Genomic DNA, 19,385 nt, shown 5'->3' with positions numbered 1-19,385 from the left:
GTTTTGTCTATCCGTGGCTGCCACATGAACAAACATCTTAGCTGGATGCTTGCCAGGCTGGGAGAAATTCTATGCCTGTGTTTTGCTCCCCTCTGTCAATGTGATGCACTTTGCTCCTCCCTTCTTCGGAGTTCCTGTGAGGGTCAAAGGTTGAATGTGGGCCCCTGGTTGCAGGTCCCAGAGGGCCTTCCTTCAGTCATGGTGAAGGGTATGCCCCATGGAAGGTTCACGTACGGATGTTGATATTAAACTGGTTCTTGTTAGTGTTTAATATCATGAAAGATGGCAGAATAAAATGTAAGACTCAATCTTGGTTTGAAATTTTCACTTAATGTATTTACTTTTTTTTAAGTTTATTTATTTTGAAAGAGGGAGAGAGAGAGAGAGAGAGAGAGAGAGAGGAAATCGCAAGCAGGCTCTGCACTGTCAGCCCAGAGCCTAATTCAGGGCTCAAACTCATGAATTATGAGATCATGACCTGAGTCAAAATCAAGAGTCAGACACTTAACCACTTGTGCCACCCAGGCCCCCCACACTTAACACATTTAATTAAAGCTTGTTACGATCATCTTAACACATATTATGTACATTAATTATTACCAAAACTTACTCCAAAAGTCAAACAGCTCAGGAGGAATGTAAGTGTTTTTTAAAAGAATGTGTTTTTTTTTTTCCCTAGGCAAGTTTCGAAGGTATATCTGCTACTACGTTGCAACCTCAATTCATCAGTCTGTATTTTCTACCAGCATAAAGGTCAACAATTAATTTCTGATATGAAAATACCATTAAATTTGTCCAAAATATATTCTATTATGGCTGTTTTCTGCAAAATAGCAAAAAAACATGACATTTCACATGGATGCAAAAATGTACTGTCACCCCTCCTATTTAGAGTCCTATATCAGTACATCTGTTCAATGCCCCACTGATTGCTTAGTATTGGGTTATATGCTAGATTCTGGGAAGGCTGCTAATACTTATCCCAATTTCAGAAAATAAAACATGCAATTGGGACGTTAGTATAATGTCCATTATATTAAGTATATCTGGATTAGTATATCTGCATACTGGTTACAGCACTGAGATGAACTGCTCAGTAATTTATAGCTTGTATACCTAATTTTACCCTTAGGGATTTTAGTGTTGCGACATATTTCTATCTTTGAATTACACAGATAAAAACTATTGGCAAAAGTAGAGAATGTCCTTAGTATCTCCCACAGAGGCGGAAGCACAAGACTTTTGCCAGAGAAGATTTAGAAGAAGCTGCCAACAGAGAGATCACTTTCATATTCCCTGAAAAAACTGAAATCTTGCCTATGATAAAGCAATTAATTATCCAACTCTACATTAAACACCATTTTAATTGCATTCACCATTGCACAGGGCACTGTGAGCAAATCTGAAAAGAAAAAAACAAAACAAAACCGAAAACACAACGAAGCCTTCCACTGAGACACTTAAAACTGAGTTCATGAAACAAGGTACATGTTCAATAGTTAATCTCACGTGCACCATCTTGAGTCGTTCAACATGAGTTTCCAAGGACATAAGCATCAGCATGTACCCAAGTCATTTTTTCAGACATTAGCCCTATTGCTGTTCGGAGCATGGACAGCAGTGAAGAAAAGAGGAGTTGAAAAGATAACCTACCCGTTAAGGAGACTGTTGAAAACTCTAGGGAAGAGATAATGAAGGCCTGAAATAGGGCACTGGCAGCAAAAATGGAGTGGAAAAGCTGGAGTCAAGAGATATTTACGGGGAAGAATTAATAAGTGAATGATTGCATGTCTGATATGTGGGAGACGTCAGGAGTCAAGGTGAGCTCTGAAGTTTCTATCTTGGGAAACCCGGAGTCTGTGATGCTTCCTGAGATAGAAATACAGGTTGACTATCTTAAAGATTTCCATGATGTGCAGGTTTCCAGGCAGTTTCTCTGTGCTTAGAGGAAGAATTCATCCTGATATCTCAATTACTCTAAGTGAGGCGGGAAGTGTCAGTTACAGTAAAAACGATGGCATCAGTTTCCAGGTTCCCTGCTCAAAGGAGGCAGTGTATTTTCACATTGGCAGAGCTTGAGGTAAGCACAGAGGAGGAAGCTTTCACATCATTTGACGTGAAGATTTCATATTTCATTTTCCTCCTTTCCTTGCCATGCATGAGTCCGGAGTTTTAATTCCTTAAATAGCTTTCCTAGGCTGATGCCATATTATTTATTTTATGACTATGGGTGCAGATTAAGCCAAGGCTATAGAGCTGCAATTATATGACTAAAATTGTGTATCAATTCCTCCTGAAAGGTATTTGTTCATTTTAAGGATTCCTTGCAGCACAAACACATAAACAACTAACTCAGATTAATTTAGGATTGCAAAGGAATGAGCCAAATGCTTATAGCATTGGTGTAAGAGTCAGGATATTTTGGCACAAATATCACTTCTTTTACAAACCCCTTTGTGCCCTTGGAAGTCTCAGTCATCACCAAAATCCACTATAGCTTCAATTTCTTTTCTGAGCATTCTCTTTCTGGTACTGAATGGAATCTGGTTTCCCTTGGAGATATTGTGTCATATGGGGTCTGCCATGACACTACGCCTAGAATTAGAATAGGTAGATGCTTTAATTCACTCTGCCACTTGTTAAGTTATCCTTCCATTTTTCTTATTATTATCTCCTTATTACTTATCGAACTTTTAATCACATGTCAAAAACTAAACTACCCAATTCACTCTTTTTTGTCTGTCATCTTCCAACTACAGGGTAATCTACCCTACCTTAAGATTATGCATTTGTCCAAACCCGTAGAATATACAACACTAACAGTGAACCCTAAGGTAAACTTTGGATTTGTGGTGATTATGATGGGTCGATGGAGGCTGATCAGTTACAACAAAGGTCAGTGTCATCCTGGATGACCTAACCAGATATTAAAACAAGAAAAATAAATGGAAACTGTGTAGATTAGAAAGAAGAAACAAAACTCTCATTATTTGTTCACAGTATGGTTATTATGAAGAAAATTTTATCAGCAAAGTTTTATAGCATCATGTAAGCCAAGATACTAAAGACAATTGCAAGTACACATATATGGTGCCTGAAAATGAATCTCATAAAATGTTTTAAGACACTTGTACAGAAATTTTAAAATTTTGAAAGACTTTAAAAAAACTCTTATATAAAGGCAAATATATACAACATTCAAAGATAGAAATATTTAATATAAAATGCATTAATTTCCCCAAAATATAACTATAGCTTGAGTGAAATTTCAATTAAAATTCCCAATTATTTTTCTGATGGAATTTTATAAGTTGATTGCTAAAATGTACTTAAAAAAGTGAAAAGTCGGCACTCCTGGGTGGCTTAGTTGGTTAAGTGTCCAACTCTAGATTTCACCTCAAGTCATGCATGATCTCACGGCTTGTGAGTTCAAGCCCCACATCAAGCCTATGCTGTCAGTGTGGAGCCTGCTTAGGATTCTCTCTCTCTCTCCCTCTCTCTCTCTCTCTCTCCCTCTCTGTCTCCCTCTCTTTCTGCCTCTCCCTAGTTCGCTCTCTCTCTCTCTCTCTCTCAAAGTAAATAAGAAAAAAAAAGTGAAGTCAGGAATAGTCAAGGCACTATTGAGAAAGGAATAAGAGACTTTCCATAAAAAATAAAAACACCAAATTCATAAAAAAATTAATAATTAATACAAGAGTTACTGACATAGCAGAGTTGAATGTTTTGAAACATTGCTTAAAATTATTCAGAGAAAATAAATTAGAAACAGCACTTCATTTATGACAACCGACATTATGCCACAGATAGTATTGTATATATGTGGGATAGTGTAGGTAATTACTGATAACTCGTTATCTAGGTACAAACAAAAATTAGGGGGCACCTGGGTGGTTCCATTGGTTGAGCATCTGACTTCAGCTCAGGTCATGATCTCTCAGTCTGTGAGCCTGAGCCCCATATTGGGCTCACTGTTGTCAACCTGTCAGTGTGGAGTCTGGTTTGAATCCTCTGTCCCCCTTTCTCTCTGCCCTTACCCCGCTTGCTCTCTCTCTCTCTCTCTCTCAAAAAATAAACAAAACATTAAAAAATTAAATTAGACTCCTACTTCACACTATAAGCAAAAAAAAATTGCAGATAAATAAAGGAAAGCAAATTATGATGTTATAAGAAATGATAAGTTAACATTTTGTTACCTTTGGATAAATACAAATTTCTTTTAAAAAATAATTAAAAACCTAAAGGAAATAATATATTAGGTTTCATTAAAATTAAGAACTTCTGGGGGCACCTGGGTGGCTCAGTCAGTTAAGCATCCAACTTCAGCTTAGGTCATGATCTCATGGTTTGTGAGTTCAAGTCCCACATCAGGCTCTGTGCTGACAGCTCAGAGGTTGGAGCCTGTTTCGGATTCTGTGTCTCCCTCTCTCTCTCTGCCCCTCCCCTGCTCATGCTCTGTCTCTCTCTTTCTCAAAATTAAATAAACATTAAAAAAATTAAAAGAGGGGCGCCTGGGTGGCTCAGCCAGTTGAGCATCCAACTTCAGCTCAGGTCATGATCTCACAGTCCATGAGTTCAAGGCCCACATTGGGCTCTGTGCTGACAGCTCAGAGCCTGGAGCCTGTTTCAGATTCTGTGTCTCCCTCTGTCTCTGAACCTCCCCCATTCATGCTTTCTCTCTCTGTCTCAAAAATCAATAAAGGTTAAAAAAAAATAAAAAAAATAAAAGAAAAGTTAAGAACTTCTGTTTATCAAAAGATACCTAAAGATATTTTCAAAACATATAATAAAAAGAATACTGCTCTCCACAGCATGAAAAGAATCCCTAGAAATCATTAAGAAATATAAATAACCCAATACAAAAAAGGGCAAAAGACAGAGCAGGAATTTCATACAAGTGAGCTGGTCAAAAAGCAGATTTAAATATCATCAACTCATTAGTCATGATGGAAATGAATATTTAAAGTACAATGAAATGCCATTTAAAATTTTTGATTGAAAAATACGGCTATATCAATTTCTGACAGGTAGATGAAACAATGGAAATTCTACACACTGCTGGATACACAGTAACTTGGTATATCAATTTTGGAAAACAAATTCAGTACTATTTAGTAAAACTGAATATGTGTGTTATGTAACAGGTAGTGGTTTCCCTTGTTTTTTTAAGTTTATTTATTTATTTTTGAGAGAGACAGAGACAGCATGAGAGGGGGAAGGGCAGACAGAGAGGGAGAGAGAGAATTCCAAGCAGGGTCCACACTGTTAGCACAGAGCTGGATGTGGCATTCAAACTCGCAAAACTGTGAGATTATGACCTGATCTGAAACCGAATCCAATGCTTAACCCATTGAGCCACCTAGGTGCCCCTCACTTTTGAATATATACTCTGGGGAACCTCTTGCATATATGCTCCGGGGGAATGAGTAAGAATGAAAGTTGTATTGTTTGAATAATAAGTCTATAATAAACCACAGATGGGAGAATAGGTAAATAAGTTATTCCATATCTGAACAATGGATAAAACAGTAAAAACCAGGAAGTAGGAACTAGTTATGTGTTTTTCCCACACCACCAAGAAGTTCTCAGACATCAGCTGAGCATCCTGTGCAATTCAACTGAATTCTGACATTATCTACCTGGAGATAGCATCAGAACCCACACGTGAAGGGCCTAGTCCGTTAAGACTGGCCCCAGTCCAGATGCTAATGACAAACCCAGGTTGTTAATTGTGCTTCTGGCCAACTGGATATAAATAGGAGGTTCTGACTTCAAGGATTCAATTATTTTTCTAGAGTGGCTCACAGAACTCAGGAAATCAGTTTACTTGCTAAATAACTGACTTATTACAAAAGATGTTAAAGGTTAAGAATGAACAGCCAGATGAAGAGATACATACACAAACACAGGAGATTCTGTCCTTGAGAGATTTGGGACCATTATTTGGATGTATTTTGGTTTATCATTCTCAGAGCTTTCTGAATTTCCTCCGGTTAGGTTTTTAATGCAGGCTCCATTACATGTCTATAATTAATTATTAAATAATTGATCTTTGGTGATTGATTCAAGTTCCAGGCCCTCTTCCCCACCCGGAGGTTGAGGACTTAAAGTTCTCACCCTCTACTTAAGGTTAGTTCACCTGGCAAATAACCTCCTCATCTTTAGGGATTTCCAGAACTCACCTCATTCACATAATAAAAGACACCTTTATTGCTCTCATCACTTAGAGAATTGCTAATGATTTTAGGAGCTCTGTGTTAGGAACAGAACGAAGACCAGATGAAGGTTTCTTATAAATCACAATATCACACATACACATAAACATAATGAATCTCCCAATAAACTTTGAGAGAAAAAAGAGTTTTGAGAAATTCATGTTATGTGACTCAGTTTATGTAAAATTAAATTGTCATTGAGCCTTATGTCTTTTGAGATGAACTTATATGATAAAACTGGAAAGGAAGAAAACAAGAATTAACACTAAATCTAGGATGGATTGTTCACCTGTGGGACAGATACGCATTTGGAAGGATTTCAGACAGCTACCCAAGACAATGGTAATAATCTATTTGTTATGTGGGGAGATCAGTGTATAGATTTCACTTTTATTGCTATTTTAAACTTTATATATATCATACATATTTACATATATAAACATTTTATATATATAACATTCATATGTTTATAAAGAATATCAAACATGTGCATATGTAAGTGTGTGTGTATATATATGTGTAACAGGCATGAAATACATAGTATTTTAGAAATTTAAAAGGAATAGTAACCTAAGAAAAACAAAAGAAATACATGTCTACGCTGAATTTAGGATTGGCAAATGACTAATGGTAATCTAATAGAGATAGCATTGAGCAAGTATTGCAAACATGATATGTAAATTTGAAGTCAATCGGGTGGCCAGAAGGCTATCTTCCTTGGATAGCGCTGCCATTTCTGAGGGAGCATTCCAGGGCAGAACAATAAACGGTCAGGTAAGTGTGGGTGAGAGAGGACTTATTTTTTTATGCAGAGACAGTGCAGTGTATGAAGGGAGCCTGAATTTAAAATCAAGCAGATCTGGATATCCATCCTGGCTCACCCTCTTGAACACATCATTTAACTTCTTAGTATGCTTCTTCCTCTTTAAAACAGGGGAGCACTTGTGATGAGTACTGGGTGACGTATGAAACTGTTGAGTCACTACATTGTACACCTGAAATTAATATACCATTGTATGTTAGCTATAATGAAATTAAACATGAAATGAAATGAATAATAAAATAGGTATAACAGCACACAATGCCATAGATTTATTGTAAGGATTAATTATAATAACTATCAGTATGCATCTTACGTGATAAGGCTTCAAAAATGTTATTTCCATCTACATCCCCCATGATAAGGCCTCAAAAATGTTATTTCCATCTACATCCCCCCAATTAGCAGTGCTCAAGAATAATAACAAAAGTAAACGTTGGTTGTTCTAGCTCAGTGTGGAAGTATATCCCATGAGAACAGATTCGAAGAAATTCTCATGGAGACTTTGAAATGAGATGCTGTTGAGACCAATGGTCACTGAGAAGATAGTAAAGATTACTTATTTCTTAGAGTTATGAAAATAAATGTTCTGTTTGTATCTTTTCCCTTCTAATGTTCTGGCCTATTATGAACACTTTGTTAATAGGAAGTTCAGCTTTGTGTGTGTAATAGCCAAACTCAGCATATCTCTGCATAATCATGTAAGAAAATATTTTGAGAGAAATTTTTTTTTCCTGACATGATCTCCCACAGGAACCCTTTTAATAAGTATATAGTGTATATATTTTTTGTTTGTTTGTTTTTTTGTTTTGTTTTTTAGAGAGAGAGCACAAGTGGAGGAGAGGTGGAGGGAGGGAGGGAGGGAGAGAGAGAGAGAGAGACGATCTTAAACAGGCTCCATTCTCCGTGTGGAGCCCAATGTGGGGCTTGATCCCACAATCTTAGGGTTATGACCCAAGCTGAAATCAAGAGTTGGATGCTTAACCAACTGAACCACCCAGGCACCTCATTAACAAGTATATTTCTAAAATTAGACTAAAAAAGTCTGAATATGACAATGTCAGATGTCCAAAGAAATACAAACAGCAACCAAGTAAGTCTTTGTGAGCCTAGGTGCTAATATTCTGAGATAAATCTGCTTTGTAAATATGGGATTAAGACCCAGTTTAGTTTTCTGCATAGGTTTCAATGAAGAAACCAAATGGATACACAAATAGTGTGAGACAATCAACAAGAAAAGAAAGGAAATCCAGGTTGGTATTAGAAACCATGGTGGAGTTCAAAATCTTACCTGCATAACTCAGTCTCTCTCAGGAATTCAAAATTTCTTCAGCCCCTATTTTCTGATTATGGTTAAGATACTCATTTTCTAGCTCCTCACTTATTCTTGGCCTTTGACGCTGATTCTTTTACACTCGCTCACTTTTCTGCTAGCAATAGGCTAGACCTTCTATTTCCAGCAGGGAATCTGGCAAGTGAGCTCAAATGTTGTCTTGCTCTCTACTTGACTTTAGGAATTTGCTTTATGGGAAGAAAACTTCAACCAGAAGTCAGATGGAGCTTTCCCATTCCTGTTATTTTGGTGCTTACTCATTTGAAAGTTGTTTGTCCTTTGAGGAATTTCTGTCTAAAGCTCTGTGGAAGCTGTGCCCAGCTGAGATTCAATTTTCATGCAATCTCCAATTGGTTTATTCCCATTCCTCCCTTTATACCTTGAGTGCCAATCAGGGTAACATTGAATGCCTTAAGAAGATAAGAGAAAAATCCACTCTTCAACTGAAACCACTGACATGGCTTAAATTCAGTGGTCCTAGATGGTCAGATAACCTTGGTCATAATCAAAAAGAACACAGTGCCGAATGTTACAAATGAGGTGGCTGGGACTTCAAAGGAGAGGAAACGAGATTTCCCAGGGATACTCAAACATATTCTCTGGCTTTTAGAAAGCTTTAATTTACCAGTGGATACGTAACCAAATATTAATTGTTTTTGTTTAGAAGAGGAATTGAAAAAAAATACTAACAAAAGATAAACATAAATGTGATAGATTCCAGCTTGCAAACCCAATGCCCTGTATCAGGAAGTGCTGGTGACTCTAAAATCTGAGGTAGTTTTGTTATAAGAGACCAACCTTCCTCCAGTGATAAAAACCCATGGTATAAGCATGGGATTTGGGGAATTGAAGAACAAAAACTTTAGGATTCTTCATCATTTGGTTCTTCTGTAGTGTCAGCAGTGTGAAAGAGAATATGTCCCATTTGCCCCAAGCTAAATGGGTTTCTGAGTGAGCTAGGATGAATGTGAAATCTGATGCCACTCCAGACACTTCCAGACCATTACAATAGAAAGTGAAAATATCTCAGAATTGCCCCCTGCTCTCCAATGGTACACTGCAGCCTCCAGCAAGAGCCTTTTTCAGCTGTTTTAAGGGCATGCATATAGAGGGGATTGGTAAGATAGCAAACAAGAACAGATGGAAAATTCATTAGCTATGCTGATCCTGCATAATACAGGGTGACTCCAAATACGCTGCAAATGAACAGGAAACAGTTTCAGTTTTTTACTTCCCTAACTTTTCTGGTACCTTCCCTTTAGGGTTTGTGCAAAAATGGACATCAATCAAATTAGACTGATGTGTTCTGTGAAGATCTGTGGCTTCCTATGCGGATTCTTAATTGTGGAGTTTTATGAATTGCATTAAATAAACTATTACTTTTATATAAAAGGACTGCACTAGGCAGAATAATGGCTTCCTAAAGACGTCCACATCCTAATCTCTGGAACCTATGAATATGTTATCTTAAGTGGCAAAAGGGAATTAAGTTTACAGACCAAATTAAATTTGCTAAGCAACTGACCTTGAAACAGGGAGGTTATTCTGGATTATGTAGGTGGACTCTTAACAGTAGAAGAGAGAAGTAAAAAAGGAAGTCAGAGTAATAAGATGTAAAAAGGATTCAACTTGCTATTGCTGGCTTTGAAAATAGAGGAAGAAGGCCATGAGGCAAAGCAGCCTCTAAAAGTTGGAAAGGTTCAAGGAAACATTCTTGAGAACCTCCAGAAGAAACTCAGCCCTGCTGACACCTTGATTTTAGCCCAGTGACAATCATGTCAGACTTCCGTTCTATGGCACAGAAAAACAATAAATCTGTGTTATTTTTAAGGTACCAAGTATATGGTAGTTTGTTACAGGAAATTGTTATAATAGGAATCTAATCATGACCAAGGACCTTTCTTGTGCTTAATTTTATTGTCATGTGTTTTCTTATAAAGGATAAGTTAGGTTATACCCAACCTAAAGCAGAAATGAACCCAAGGTATGCTGGGGTGACATTTATTTAATCAAATGTAACCTTTCTAGTTATTCATCTATTCATCCCACCAGTCAGGCAATCTGTCAATCTTAAATTGATTGAGCACCACTCTATGCCAGGAATCATGGAAAACACTCTGGAGACAGAAATGGAAAATATGTGCACTGTACCTATATTCTTGAAAGTTAGAATTCTGTCTTTCTTTAAACTACTGAGAAAATTGTTATCACAACTATGTCCCAAAGTATCACTGTCTTAAAATATTAAAGTTTATGCCAATGCCTGTAAATCAAATGCAGGTTAGATGGGTCTTCTCTCTAGTACCCAGCAAGCTATCATTCAATGATCCAGGGCCCTTCCATTCTGTGGCTTCATCACCTGAGAATTTTCCATTCCAGCTACAGACATGGGAGAGAAAGAAAGCATGGAAGATTTCACGACTGCTTTTCAAGGCCAGGCCTACAAGTGACACATCATTCTGAGTACATTCCATTGGTTAAAAGCTCAGTAGTGTGGCCACAATTCAATTAACTGCAAAAAAGACTAGGAAAAATTTGTTGTCCTGTGGACCCAAGAAGAGAAAATTAGACTGGGGAGAATATTGCTGGTATTAGTTATAAGTCTTCTCTTGAGCATTGGATTCTGTCTTCTTCTCATTCATGGAATGTATTCACCTCCTCTTCTAGTGGGCAAACCCGAAATCTCTGCATTTGCTTCAAACAACTCAAATGCAGGTATCAGGTGTCTGCATGTGAGTTGAAAGTTTGGTGCTTTCCGTCTAACTCAATGACTCTAAATCACGACACAGTATTTATCCACCACATTCCCCTTCCAAATAGTGGAAAAAGTACAGCAGAACTACAACCAGCACATTTGCATGGAAAAGAAAGGAAGACGCTTATGCCTACCTGTTATTGATTATTTAAAATCTTTGACACAGTTTTTATAAGGAAGTTGTAAGTACTACACCAGATTTTTAAAATATTGACCTGTAAGATGAAATTAAATATCACAGCTATGGTGGAGGTAAGCTTGGTTATAGAAGCTTGAAGAATTGCCACATGTGCATGGAAAAAAAAATCTGCTTTCTTTCTACATCTATTAATTTATTTTAATTAGCTTTGTGATACTACAAATTTGCAGCATAATGTAAATAATATTCATTCCACATAAATATCTATATACAAAACTTGTTAATGTCGTGGGCAGGATGTCAAGTAATATGAAATTCGTCTGGATAGGTGGAACCCATGCAAATTGAGGTAGTTAAATGTCTTTATGCAATTCATAAAATTAGAAATATCTTTAAGAGCATACACTGATTTTGGCCTTTTAGATAAAAGTTTCTTTTGAACAAAAGGAGCATAGAAAGTCAAAGGGTTGTTTTCAATTCAGTGTGGATATTGGGATTTGCCAACATGTGCCTTGCTTTAGAAATCTCCTAAATGCTCACAAAATTCATAGTACAATTGTATTGTTATAATGTTTTTTATCATGACATATTGATATTTTGGCAGTGTTCAACATTTATATTTATTTGTATATTCAACATTTGTTATATTTTATACTTGATTCTCTTTTTTGTAATGTAATTGGGGAGAGGTACTACTCATTGAGGCAAATGAGATTGTCGAAGTGTTTTTGAAGAGACAGGGAAGCTACTTAAAGTGGCTTTTAATCCTTTAGGCCCAAGATCATATATTTGAAAGGTAACAGAGCAAAGAGTTAAGCCCAAATTTGTTTGCCTTCAATGCATATATGATGTTCTTTTTATTATCCCAAACTGCCTATGTAAAATCTTATAGATTGGTTCTTGAAAAATAGAAGACAGTCTAATATTTTTGAAGACCAGTATTTCCAGATATGTGTATGTATTTTTCATTTAATATTCTCAACATATCCTCAAATTAGGATGCCTCTCTTAATAATTCTCTAATCATGCTTAAAATTAAATGTAAGCCCTGAGCCCCACTGGCCATTTTTGCCCCTTTTTGTTGCCCTTCTACCATAGTAAGTACATTTCTGCATCAAAACTCTTACTTCCCACTCCCTCCATCCTGAAATTTCATTTCCCAGAGTTTTATGTACCTACCTGGTACATATTTTTTCCAGTGTTAGTCAATTTATCTTTGAGGAGACTGTACCTGACCTTCACTCTCCCATCTCTTCACATTTTATTTACCATATGGGAAAACCTATCTCTCTTCCTATCTATCTATGTATCTATGTATCTATCTATTTAATCAGCTACCTACCTGGTGACCTATTTACCTATCTAAATCTTCCCACCACTGGAATACAAAACTTATGACAGAAAATCTTTATTTCTTCCATTGATATCCCAAGCATCTAAAGAAGTCAATACATATTTGCTCAATGGAAGAAATGTGCACAAATGAAGAAACGGAGGTTGCCGGGAAGCTGAGTTCATAGAGTGAGTAACTATTGTGAGAGTTACTGAATCCTGTTTGACTCCAAATTCTTTGTTATTTCACTGACTCCCTGCAGGTTTGTTTCCCGATTACTTTAGATAAAGCACATTCAGTTTGTATTTCACTGAAAGGGATTTACTGTGGATATAAGGAATGTTTTACACATTGAGTAGTTTAGTGTTATGTACACACACGTACATACACATATGATATTATAGAGAAGATTCTATGTTCTCCTGTTAGAGGATTTGTTTGATTTTAAAAAGTATAGTAATTTTTTTTTCTTCAAAATTTCATGGGAGACACATGTTTAAAAATAGTCTTTTAGCAGAGTTACTCTGAATAAAAATTTCATTTTGATAATGTGGCTGATAAATGGTAGCAAACATCAGAGAGATTTAAAAACGTGACAGTTTAACATATTCATATAATGGAAATTCTCATTTGGTGGTTTCATTTCTATAACCCCTCTTGTTCTTACCATTTCTGTCATTTAAACTTTAAAGGTTCTTATTGTATAGTGCCTCAGGATATGATTTTCTAGTTTATAAATAAATGATGCCCAGCCTAAAATGATGAACTGTTGAGGAAGTGAAAAGATAGATGATAGACCATTTGACTCTTAAAAATGCTGGCAGCAAACAAAATATATGTTGGTAAGAAAAATTAGTCCTAAAGAAAATATAATTGCTCTAGAATAAAACATGCAATTAAAAAATACTTTTTAGTTTTTAAAATATTTATAGTGCTTTGTCAAATAAAGTGATACACACCAAAATAAACACTTTTCGCAGTATTTCACAACACCAATAAAACGCCAAGTTCACAAAGACAATCCTGAGAAAACTAAAATTAAAGTTAATCATGATGGGACACCTGGGTGGCTCAGTTGGTTAAGCGTCTGACTTTTGGCTCAGGTCATGATCTTGCGGTTCTTGAGATCCAGCCCCACGTCAGGCTCTGTGCTGACAGCGCAGAGCTTGGAACCTGCTTGGGATTCTGTGTCTCCCTCTCTCTCTGCCCCTCTCCCTCTCATGCTCTGTTTCTATCTCTCAAAAAAAGAAATATTAAAAAAAAACGATGATAATTAAAATAGTAATGCTTGTTTGGCTGTAGGCCACCTCTGCCATCACTTTTTAAAAATTATTACAGTGAAGATTTGCAGTGGCTTAGTGGATTTCGCCTCAATGTCTTGGAATCACGTCACTATCCACAGGTATATCATACAAGTAACATGGTGAGGTCACAAAAATACAGAGCAGAATATTGCTCTTTCATTCAGATTCTGGCTGGAGGCAGTGAAATGGCCTGTTGAAATTAAAAATATATATATTTTTTTCAAATGTTTTCTCAAATCTTATTACTCCTTTTAAAAAATGTCCAATTACTTTTGAACTATAGCGAATTCATTGTACTTTCAAAGAACATTAGCAGTATCCACAACAGGTCTTCAGTGTTCTGGATGTCAGATCAGTAGCCCAGGTAACATTCAACATAAATTTAAAGAAGCATGGCTCCCTTCGAAAAGATTATTGAAAATATGCGTCCGTATCAAATATCTATAAATCAGCATATTTATTTAATGACTTCCACTATTTCTTTCAACAGCCATGTTTCAAATTGATCTCCATCTGATCGCCAATAGCACTTGAGCTTGAAATTGTGTGTCTTCTTATTTTTTCCTGCTCTGACACGGGTCTGTTTCCAAGACCTCCACACAATTACCTCAATTCTGACACTATCTACCTGGAGATGGTATCAGATCCCATAGGTTATGGGCTCCGTCTCCCAAGACGGTCCCCTCTTCTCACACCAATTGTAAGTCCAGGTTCTCACCTGTGCTTCTGTCCAACTGGCTATAAATCAGAGCTGCTAGAGCAACTAACAGAAGTCAGAGTGCTAGCTTACTACGAAAGGATGTAACTCGGCAATAGATGTATGGAAGACATTCAGGAAACAAGGCTCAGAGCTTTCCACCTGTCTCCTGCTGTGTCGCTCTTCCTGCATCTCCATGAATTTCAAGAGAATCTAGTTCCTGGTCCTTTCCTGTTTCTAAAAACCATCACATGACTTGGCTCGTGGCCCCTTTCTTTCTTCAAGGCCAGTGACAGCAGCTCCTATCACATCACTCTGAATTTATGGGGCATCATCCAGGATAATGGATGACTTAGTTCTAGGTCAACTACTTATCAACTCTAATTGAATCTGTGAACTCAATTCCCCTTGGCCGTAAAAAGTAACAGATTCATAAGTTCCAGGGATTTGGATATAAACATCTTTAAGGACCACTATTATGCCTACCGTGGCACTGATAATGAGTGTTTGACAATAAATCATTTTTCGTGTTCTGTTGTACTTCAGGGAGAAGATCTGAACAAAATTTTTGCTCGATGTTAATGAGGAAGCTACTAATATGTGCTTGACACCATTTAGTTCAAAGGTAGAACAAAGGAATAAAACATTGGTTGTAGCAAACAAGTTGACTGGTGTATTATTTTGAATTTCCCAGATATTGGATGCCCTTTCCTTTAAAATTATGACTTTTATTTTTTAGAGCAATTTTAAGTTTATAATAAAATTGAGAGGAAGGTGTGGAGATTTTTCATATATCCTCTGCCCTCACACATGAATAGCCTCCCCCATTACAACAACACTTACCAAAAGATTGCATATTTACCAAGGATGGACCTACATTGACACATCATAATCACCCAAACTCCACGGTTTGCATAGGTTTCACTCTTGGTTGTATATCAACGGGTTGAGACAAATGCACCGTGACATATATCCATCATTATAATAACAGACACAGTATTTTTGCTGCTCTAAAAATCCCGTGTTCTGCTTATTCGTGGCTCCTACCAGGCAACCACTGATATCTTTGTTGTCTCCATAGTTAACGTGTTTTACAGAATGTCATATAGTTGGAATCATATAGTTCACAATCTTTTCAGATCAACTTCTTTCATTTAGTAATATGCATTTCTTTTTCATATTTCTCAAGGCTTGATAGTTCACTTCTTTGGAATGTCACTGAGTGATATTCCATTGGCTGGATGCATCACCCTTGATTCATCCATTCACCGACTTGAAGGCATCTTGGTTGCTTCCAAGTTGGAGGAATTATGAATAAAGCTTCTATACACATCCATGTGCAGGATTTTGCGTAGGCATAAGTTTTCAACTCATTTCAACCCAAGGGGTTTGCTTGCTGACTCATATGGTAAGAATGTATTTCGTTTTGTTAGAAACCACCAAGCTGTCTTTCACAGTGACTGTACTACCTTGCATCCAGCTCAAATTGTGCTGCTCCACAACTTTCCAGGAATTTGGTGCTGTCAGTGTTCTGGATTATGGCCACTATAAGAGATGTGTAGTAGCATCTCTGAATTTGTATTTCCTTGATCACATATAATGTGGGGCATATTTTCATATGCTTATTTACTATTCATATATCTTCTTTGGTGAAGTCTCTAAGGGTTTTGGCCTATTTTGAATTTTTTTTTTTTTGGAGGTGATGGATATGTTTATTACCTGGATTGTGGTGATGGTAACATGACATATATATATACATATATATATATATGTATATATATATATACACATATATACATATATATACATATATATACATACATATGTATATATATATGTATATATATATCTCCAAACTCACTAATTATGTACATTAACTATAGGCAGTTTTTTATACAAATTATATCTCAGTAACACTGGGAAAAAATAAATTGCTTATTCTTAGACTCTGAAAAACCCATTGCATGCTTATCATGATGGAAGTATTGGACAGAGGCTTTCAGATTTGTTACTTCACTCAATTTCTCAGAAGTATATTAATGTAGCTGTATGCTTAAGGTTTTTATATAAAAAGCAAGTCAGTGGCAATTGCCTATTTAACAAGCATTTATTAATTACTTTCTATAAGCTAGAGTTACAGGCATGGATCTGATGTCCTATTTTTAATTTTGTTTTTAAAGCATTTGAAAAATTTTGTTTCGTTGAAAAAAAATTTTATTAATTTTTTTTTTTTTTTTTTTTTTAGCATTTATTCATCTTTGAGAGACAGAGAGAGAGAATGAGTGGGGAAGGGGTAGAGAGAGGGAGACACAGAATCCAAAGCAGGATCCAGGCTCTGAGCTGTCAGCACAGAGCCCTACTGGGGCTTGAAACTCACGAACTGCAAGATCATGACCTGAGTGAAGGCAGACGCTCAATCGACTGAGCCACCCAGGTGCCCCTGAAAAAAAATTTTTTAATGTTTATTTATTTTTGAGAGAGAGACAGAGACAGAGAGAGAGTGGTGGAGGGGCAGAGAGAGAGGGAGACACAGAATCAGAAGCTGGCTACAGGCTCCAAGCTGTCAGCACAGAGCCCTATGGCAGAGAGGTGGGGGGCCTCGAACCCACAAACCCTGAGATCATGACCTGAGCTTACGTCAGATACCTAACCAACTGAGCCACCCAGGAGCCCTATGAAAAATTTAATTTTAGAGAGAGTGTGAACAAGGGAGAGGAGCGAAAGAGAGAGAGACAGAATCTTCAGCAGGCTCCCCGCTGAGCCTCAACATGGGTCTTGATCCCATGACCCTGGGATCATGACCTGAGCTGAAATCAAGAGTCCGATGCTCAATTTGCTGAACCACCCAGGGGCCCCTGGCCGATTTTTTAATTAGGTTGTTTATTTTCCTGTTGTTGAGTGTTAAGTATTCTTCATTGATTTGGGATAACAGTCTTTTATCAAAGTGCCTTTTGAAATAGTTTCTCTCAATCTGTAACTTGCCTTCTCATTCTCCTGACATTGTCTTTCGCAGAGAAGACATTTTTCATTTTAATTTAGTCCGCCTTATCAGTTATTCCTTTAACGGAATACTCCTTTGGCATCATGCCTAACACGTCATTACCATACTCTGAGATCACTTAGGTTTTCTCCTGTTTCATTTTCCGAGTCCTGACCAGTGTATGCGTGTGAGAAAACCACACAAAGCCCAAGAAAAGAATCACCAAAAGGAAACAGGCAGGAGAAACTCAACAGATCACACAGCGCAGGGAGTAATTTGTATTCTCAACATGAACAGTGGAAAAACTCCCAATAAATGGGGCAGTGGGTAATCAGGAGGGTCTTTTCTTGCTAGTGGGGAAAAATCAGATGGAAACTAAAGCCTCTCTGGTTCCAACTAACAAAGTTTAAAACGTAGCCTTGAAAGGATCAAACTCCTTCCAAGTAAATTAATTGTACGCCAGAAAAAAACTCAACAATGTTTATAGAGATACAGAATCTAAACTGCTCAACAAGAGGAAAGTCATAATTTCTGGTATGCAATCAGCAATTATCATCCGTCTCAAGAATCAGGAGATATAACCCAAATAAAGAGAAAAACAATCAATCAAGAATGACACAGAATTAACACAGATGTTAGAATTAATAAAGAAGAATATAAAAGCAATCATCATAACTGCATTTTACATGTTCAAAAAGCTAGAAGGAAGATGGAACATATAAAGTAGAAACAGAAAATATAAAAGAGACCCAAATTGAGCTCCTAAAAGTAAAATAAGTACTACAATGCCTGAAATTAAAAATGGTTTGGATAGTATTAATAGGAGATAATAAGTTACAGAGAAGAAAATTAATGAACCGAGTGGCATACCAACAGAAAATATTCTAAATAAAACACAAAGAAGAAAACTTTAACAAAAATTAGTAGGGCATCTGAGCATCTGAGAGAAGTGGACTAACTTCAAGTAACCTGATGTATGTGCAGTTTGAATCCCCAAAGGAGAGGAATGAAATGTGATAGGAAAAATAAATAAATAAAAATATAAATTAGTGGCTGAAACTTTTCCAAGTTTCTTGAAATATATAAACCTATAGATCAAGAATCTTAGCAAACTCCAAGATAAAAAGCAGAAGGAAAACTAAATGAAAACACATTCAAATGAAACGGCTTAAAACTAGTAATAAAAAGAAATGTTAAAGCAACCATAAGAAAAAAAGACCTTTCATCAGATAAAGTGCAAGCCACAGACAGTAGAGCACATATCCTTAAAGTACTGAAAGATGAAGGAAAACAAACAAAACAAAACAAAACTGCTACCAACCTAAATTTCTCAATCGAGAATAAATATTCTTTTAATTAAAATGTTTTTACTGTTTATTTTTTTTTAAAGAGAGAGCATGAGTGGTGGAGGGGCAGAGACAGAGGGGGGCTGAGGATCCCAAGAGGGTTCTGCCTCTGACAGCAGAGAGCCCGATGTGGGGCCCCAACTCACGAACCATGAGATCGTGACCTGAGCCAAAGTCAGATGCTCAACTGATTGAGCCACCCAGGCACCCCTAGAATTAATATATACATATATAAATATATATATTAATATATATATAAATATATATATTTATTACATATATATATTACATATATATATTAATATATATGTGTGTGTATATATACACACACATATATATATATATATTAATTAGGACAAAAGAAAGAGTTCTTCAGATGTGGAAAATCTGAAGGAATTATTTATAAACCAACTTAAACTACAAGTTAGAGGAATTTCTTCACACAGAAAGTAATTATAACATGAAA

Source organism: Panthera uncia, chromosome B1 (assembly GCF_023721935.1).
Source record: "Panthera uncia isolate 11264 chromosome B1, Puncia_PCG_1.0, whole genome shotgun sequence".
In the NCBI taxonomy this organism is placed as follows: Eukaryota; Metazoa; Chordata; class Mammalia; order Carnivora; family Felidae; genus Panthera; species Panthera uncia.
Note: the sequence above shows the minus strand (reverse complement) of the source record.